Raw genomic sequence first — 8317 nt, forward strand, 5'->3', positions numbered from 1 at the left:
TAAAGCTGGAACAAAGCCGGGAGTTTTCAGACTTCTCCACAGCATCATTCAGCCAATGTGGATGCTCACACTTTCAGGCTTCGGAAGGAAAATGTGACCTGGTAAAGTTAAAGACAGCCTAGATGTTGTCTGGGTGTGTTTGAAACGGTGTTTTAAAATGTGGTGGTGGTGGTGCATATATTTAGTCCTAGCATAGATGTAGTTAAGTACTCAGGAGGCAGGCATAGGCAGATCTCCTTGAGTTTGAGGCCAGCCTGGTCAACACAGTGAACTCGAAAACAGCTAGGGCTACATAGTGAAACCCTGCCTTAAAAATATATATATATATATATATATATATATATATATATATATATATATATATATGTTTGTATATTTGAACTAGGAAGATACTACATCTAAAAGCTCTTTTTGCAAAATCTCATCTGATTAAAAGATCCAGTTGACCAAGACAGAAAACTCTGGGAATATGGGATCTGATAAAATCCAGTTGCCAAAAAATTGAGATATACGTATGTAAATTAAATAATCATCAAAAACATTGCAGAAGAATGAAAACAAAGTGAAAAAAGTCACTAAGATTAAAATCCGCTAATCTTTGGTCAAAACAGAAGAAAACCAACAGAAAAACACATTAAGACAGCAAAGATAATGTTCATTGTTAAAATGTGGATCTCTGTTGATATGACTGAGTCATTGCATTCTCTTCCCAAAACAGTTCCTGTGCTGAAATCCTAACAGCCGAAGTCGTAATATTTGGCAATTATTCTTTTGGTATTTAATGAAATCATGAGCTCACATGATAAGACTCATGCCTTTATGAGAAAAATATTATTAAAAAGATTTTTAGAGTGTCTTTAATTCCAATACATTGTCCACAACCATATGCTTATGATCCAATAATAGATGTTCAGCAAAGCTAACACTTGCTCCCATTCTTTTAATAGAAAGAGGGAGGTATATTACAAATTTGGAGTACTTTAAACATAACACACTTATCAATTCAAACTGCCATCAGTTTGTAGGATCTAAAGAATCTCATGCTGCAATAGGAAAGTGCTGCCAATCTTAACTGGAAATGTCAATAATTATTGATAATATGGCTCCTTTCAGAGATATTACAATATGGCTTAGGTTTAGTGAAATGAAAATATGAATTAGTGCTGAGGAATAAAACATAGGCAAAAAAAATGTTAATAGATACACCCAAGTAGAAATCATATAGTATGTATTTTCTCCTGCAATATGATAAAAACCCTTTTACTACCAAACAGAAAATGAGCCCATTTTTATTGCACTCACCCCTTTCATCAGTGAGAAACATTCTAAGACTCAGTAGATGCTTAAAATTTCGGATACTTCAGAACTCTCTGTACCCTAAATTTTTTCCAATTCATACACAACTATGAAAAAGGTTAATTTATAAATTAGTGCAATAAGATTACCTAGAATAAGTAATAATAAAATAAAACAACATACTTATAATATGTTGCTGCCGGTAAGCATGGCTACTCACAAACATGCAGACTGGTTCATTACTAGGAAAATATAGGAATTAAAACACTGTAGCAGTCCATCTCATAACCAAGACGGCTAATTCATGAGTAAAGGAGAGGTTTGGCACAGTATAGATGCAGGGGTGAGTCACAGTCCAGGAGGAGTGGCCAGGGAAGCGTGAGGTTTCATAAAGCTGTTCAGAATGGCATAATTTATTATTGTGGTGATTTTTTTCACATAATATTTTCCATCCATGGCTGACTAAAAGCAGTTGACTAAAAGTTTGATACACAAAATCATGACCAACATAAGATTCTAAAACACCAAAGTAACTGTTAGGGCAAAGAATATACAAATGTCATGAATAGAATTTATGTAATGAAGAATTATTTAAACAACTACATCAATAATCATATAAAATGTTAAATCCTTAAAAATCCTTCTTAACTGAATATGAAAGATGGAAACAAGTGATTAGATAACTCATTTAAGATAAAAATCAGCAAAGAAAGCAGAAAAGAAGAATCAATTCATTAGATAAATAAAATTATAGTAAATAGAACAGTTAAAGAATTAATAGAGATATTAAACATCAGTTCATTAGAAAAAGAACAAAATAAAGGCAGTGTAAACAAGAAAAATGGATTAAGAATAAAAAAATCTATATATGAGAAAAGAATTATCAACATACAGAGTACTTGAAAGAATTAGAAGTAAATATTTGACCTAGCTCTATGAATAAAAAGAATATTCTTTTTTAGAAAGAGAAGTTTTAGATGAGCTACCCAACCAGCATGGAGATCTGATCCGGGCACCAGGAGAACCATCTCTGGGGTGAGTGAGTTTCTGACCCGCGACAGCAGCCAGGGACAAGGAACTACTTCCTGCAGGGCCTATACTCCTGCATACTGCCACTCTTCTTGTCTCACCCAGCGTGCATCCAGAAACCTCTCCACTTCTGCCTCCCTGCCGTCTTTGGGCACATAATATCACCCAGCTCGGCCTGTCTGGGCGCTGGGTGCTGGGCGGGAATTCCTTTGTTTCAATAGCCTGCCTGCAGCAAGCAAGGTAGGTGCTTTGTTTATGAGCTACCCAACCAGCACGGAGATCTGATCTTGGCACCAGGAGAGCCATCACTGGGGCACCTAAAGAGCCATCACGGGAGAGTGCCATCACTGGGAAGGTACATCAGTGGGCAAGGAGACCTGATCCTGTAAAAGAAGATCCTTAGAGGAGCATTCGGAGGAAGAGATGGGCAGGTGCCAATGCAAGAATTCACCCAACAATCTGAAAAACAACATGAAACTACCAGAACCCAGCTACCTCACAACAGGAGGACATGAACACCTTAATCAAGAAGAAGTAGAGAAAAATGGACTTTATGAAAGTGATTGACGTCCTTAAACAACATGTAAAAAATGCCCTTGTAGAAATGGATGAGAAGTAAAACAGAAAGTTTGAAGAATTGAATAAATCAATGAATGATACCCTAGGAAACCAAGGAAAAACAATCAAACAGATAATGGAAACAGTTCAAGACTTGAAAATTGACTTGGAGACAAGGAAGAAAACACAAACAGAGGGCCGGCTGGACATGGAAAATCTAAGTAAACGCATAGAGACTACAGAAACAAGCATAATCAGCAGAATACAAGTGACAGAAGAAAGAATCTCAGATTCTGAAGATAACGTAGAGAAAATAAACACACTGATCAAAGATAACAGCAAGTCCAACAAACTCTCATCACAAAACATTCAGGAAATTTGGGACACAATAAAAAGACCAAACCTAAGAATAATATGAGTAGAAGAAGGAGAAGAAGTGCAGCTCAACGGTCCAGAAAATATATTTAATAAAATTATAGAAGAAAACTTTCCCACCCTAAAGAAAGATGTACCTATGAAGGTTCAAGAAGCATACAGAACACCGAATAGGCTGGATCAAAAAAAAAAATCCCTTCGCCATATAATAATCAAAACATAAAACATACAGAATAAAGAAAGAATATTAAGAGCTATAAAGGAAAGTTACTTATAAAGGTAAACCTATCAGACTTACACCTGACTTCTCTATGGAAACAATGAAAGCCAGAAGGTCCTGGATAGATGTTCTGCAGAAACTAAGAGACCATGGATGCAAGCCCAGACTACTATAACCAGCCAAGCTTTCGTTCACTATAAATGGAGAAAACAAAATTTTCCAGGATATAATCAAATTTAAACAATACATAGCCACAAATCCAACCTCACAGAAAGTATTAGAAGGAAAATCATTAACCAAGGAGTCCAACAATAACCACAATAACTCAGACATCTAGAGACCCTTCACCAGCGCAACTCAAAGAAGGGAAACACACAAACTCTACTACTGAAAAAGTGACCGGAGTTAACAACCTCTGGTCATTAATATCACTTAATGTCAATGGACTCAACTCACCTATAAAAAGGCCCAGGCTAAGAGATTAGATACGAAAACAGGATCCAACATTCTGCTGTTTACAAGAAACATACCTCAATCACAAAGACAGGCACCTACTCAGAGTAAAGGGCTGGGAAAAAGCTTATCAAGCAAATGGACCTAAGAAACAAGCAGGTGTGGCCATACTAATTTCTAACAAAGTTGACTTCAAACTTAAATCAATCAGAAAAGATGGAGAGGGACATTTTATACTCATAACAGGAACAGTGCAGCAGGATGAAGTCTCAATCCTGAATATCTATGCCCCTAATATAAAAGCACCCATGTACGTAAAAGAAACGTTACTAAAAATTAAGGCAGCCATCAAACCACACACACTAATAGTAGGAGATTTCAACACTCCTCTCTCACCAATAGACAGGTCAATCAGACAGAAACATAATAGAGAAATAAGAGAATTAATAGAGGTAATGAATCAAATGGACTTAACAAACATCTATAGAACATTCCACCCAAATAGGAAAGAATATATATTCTTCTCTGCAGCTCATGGAACCTTCTCGAAAATTGACCAAATACTCGGTAACAAAGCAAACCTCCACATTTACAAAAAAATATTAGTAACCACCTGTGTCTAATCAGATCACCATGGATTAAAGTTAGAATTAGACAACAATGCTATCCCCAGAAAGCCTACAAACTCATGGAAACTGAATAGTCAACTACTGAACCACATCTGGATCAAAGAAGAAATAAAGAAAGAAATTAAAGTCTTCCTTGAATTCAATGAAAATAAAGAAACAACATACTCGAACTTATGGGACACTATGAAAGCAGTCCTGAGAGGAAAGTTCATAGCACTAAGAGCCCACCTAAAGAAAACAGAGAAAGCACACATTGGAGACTTAACAGCCCACCTGAAAGCTCTAGAAAAAAAAGAAGCAGACTCAACTAGGAGGAGTAGAAGACTGGAAATAATCAAACAGGGTTGAAATCAATAAAATAGAAACACAGAAAACAATCCAAAGAATCAATGAAAAAAAAAGCTGGTTCCTGGAGGAAATCAACAAGATTGATAAACTCCTATCCAAACTAATCAAACGGCAGAAAGAGAATACGCAAATTAATAAGATCAGAAATGAAAAGGGGGACATAACCACAGACACAGAGGAAATTCAGAGAATCATTAGATCTTACTACAAAAGCCTGTATGTAGGGATAAGTCCCGCCCCTTGGGGGGCATATTCGCCTAATGACCTTCCTCCATCACCTGTATGCCACAAAACTGAAAAATGTAAAAGAAATGGACACTTTTTTAGATAAATACCATATACCAAAGTTAAACCAGGAACAGGTAAACAATCTAAATAGACCTGTTAGTCGTGAAGAATTAGAAGCTGTTATCAAAAACCTCCCTACCAAAAAAACCCCAGGACTAGATGGTTTCAATGCAGAATTTTACCAGAACTTCCAAGAAGAGCTAATACCTATACTCCTTAATGTATTTCACAATATAGAAACAGAGTAGTCATTGCCAAATTCCTTTTATGAAGCTAAAGTTACCCTGATACAAAAACCATACAACGACTCAACCAAGAAAGAGAATTACAGGCCAATCTCGCTCATGAACATCCTTGCAAAAATCCTCAACAAAATACTGGCAAACCGAATCCAAGAACACATTAGAAAAATTATCCATTATGATCAAGTAGGCTTCATCCCAGAGATGCAGGGTTGGTTCAACATACGAAAATCTATCAATATAATCCATCATATAAATAAACTGAAAGAAAAAAACCATATGATCATTTCATTAGATGCTGAAAGAGCATTCGACCAAATTCAACATCACTTTATGATAAAAGTCTTGGAGAGATTAGGGATACAAGGGTCATACCTAAATATAATAAAAGCTATTTACAGCAAGCTGACACCTAACATCAAATTAAACAGAGAAAAACTCTAAGCCATCCCACTAAAATCAGGAACACGACAGGGCTGTCCACTCTCTCCATACCTCTTCAATATAGTGCTTGAAGTTTTAGCAATAGCAATAAGACAAACATAAGGGGTCAAGAGGATTCTAATTGGAAAGGAAGAAGTTAAACTTTCGTTATTCGCAGATGATAGTGTACATAAGCGACCCCAAAAACTCCACCAAAGAACTCCTACAGCTGATAAACACCTTTAGTAATGTGGCAGGATACAAGATCAACTCCTAAAAATCAGTTGCCCTCCTATACACAAAGGATATGGAAGCAGAGAGGGAAATCAGAGAAGCATCACCTTTGACGATAGCCAAAAACAGCATAAAATATCTTGGGGTAACTCTAACCAAGGAAGTGAAAGATCTATTTGACAAGAACTTTAAGGCATTGAAGAAAGAAATTGAAGAGGATACCAGAAAATGGAAGGATCTCCCTTGCTCTTGGATTGGGAGGATCAACATAGTAAAAATGGCAATTCTACCAAAGGCAATTTATAGATTTAATGCAATCCCCATCAAGGTCCCATCAAAATTTTTCACAGATCTTGAGAGGACAATAATCAACTTCATGTCGAAAAACAAAAAACCCAGGATAGCCAAAACAATCTTATACAATAAAGGATCTTCTCGAGGCATTACCATCCCTGGCTTCAAACTCTATTACAGAGCTACAGTAATGAAAACAGTGTGGTATTGGCATAAAAACAGAGAAGTCAACCAATGAAATCACATAGAAGACCCAGATTTTAACCCACAAACCTATGAACACCTCATTTTTGATAAAGGAGCTAAAAGTATACAATGGAAGAAAGAAAGCATCTTCAACAAATGGTACTGGCACAACTGGATGTCAACCTGTAGAAGAATGAAAATAGACCCATATCTATCACCATGCACAAAACTCAAGTCCAAATGGATTAAAGACCTCAGTATCAGCCCGAATACACTGAACCTGATAGAAGAGAAAGTGGGAAATACCCTACAACAGATGGGCACAGGAGATCGCTTCCTATGTATAACCCCAGAAGCACAGACATTAAGGGCAACATTGAATAAATGGGACCTACTTAAACTGAGAAGTTTCTGTAAAGCAAAGGACATGGTCACTAAGACACAAAGGCAACCTACTGACTGGGAGAAGATTTTCACCAACCCCACAACAGACAAAGGTCTGATCTCCAAAATATATAGAGAACTCAAGAAACTAGACTTTAAAATGCTAATCAACCCAATTAAAAAATGGGGCACTGAACTGAACAGAGAATTCTCAATAGAAGAAGTTCAGATGGCTAAAAGACACTTAAGGTCGTGCTCAACTTCCATAGCAATCAGGGAAATGCAAATCAAAACAACTTTGAGATATCATCTTATACCTGTCAGAATGGTTAAAATCAACAACACCAATGATAGCCTTTGCTGGAGAGGCTGTGGAGGAAGGGGTACACTCATCCATTGCTGGTGGGAATGCAAACTTGTGCAACCACTTTGGAAATAAGTGTGGCGGATTCTCAGGAAATTCGGGATCATCCTACCCCTGGACCCAGCAATACCACTCTTGGGAATATACCCAAGAGATACCCTATCATATGACAAAGGCATTTGTTCCACTATGTTCATAGCAGCATTATTTGTTATAGCCAGAACCTGGAAACAACCTAGATGTCCTTCAATGGAAGAATGGATGAAGAAAGTGTGGAATATCTACACATTAGAGTACTACTCAGCGGCAAAAAACAATGACTTCTCGAATTTTGCATGCAAATGGATGGAAATAGAAAACACCATCCTGAGTGTGGTAAGCCAGACACAAAAAGAGGAACATGGGATGTATTCACTCATTATTGGTTTCTAGTCACTAATAATGGTCATTGAGTCTATAATCTGGGGTCCTAAAGAAGCTAAATAAGAAAGTGAACCCAAAGAAAATCATATAGTTGTTATCCTGGGTATGGGAAGTAGACATGATTGCCGGGCAATAAATTGGGAACTTGGGGGTGGGGTGGGACGATGGTAAGGGGAGATGGGGAGAGAAAAGTAAGAAGGGGAAAATGGGGGAAACTTGGGGAAACGGGATGATTGGGAGAAAGGAAGGTTGGATAGAGGAGCAGGGAATCACATAACTCACAGCCATAATGCCCACACCATCCCCATCCCTTTTTTGGGTCTATCCCAATGAAAAGCCCTACAATATGGGATACCTACATTCACATAAAGCCTGAAACAGCTTTAAAATAGTTCAGAACACAGAGTCAAATGTGACATCCTGGTAATCAAGATCTCATAATAGGCCCAGCATATCGAGACTGCCTGTGGGCTGGAACCAGCTTCCAGCACCATACACTACAGCTGACAGCTGACACCATACACTACACAATGGCAGCTGACAATAGTAGTTTATGATTTGCCTCATGACA

This window comes from Microtus oregoni, unplaced genomic scaffold (genome assembly GCF_018167655.1).
Source record: "Microtus oregoni isolate MIOR12 unplaced genomic scaffold, Mior012 000092F_ref0000046, whole genome shotgun sequence".
NCBI classification, from domain to species: Eukaryota; Metazoa; Chordata; class Mammalia; order Rodentia; family Cricetidae; genus Microtus; species Microtus oregoni.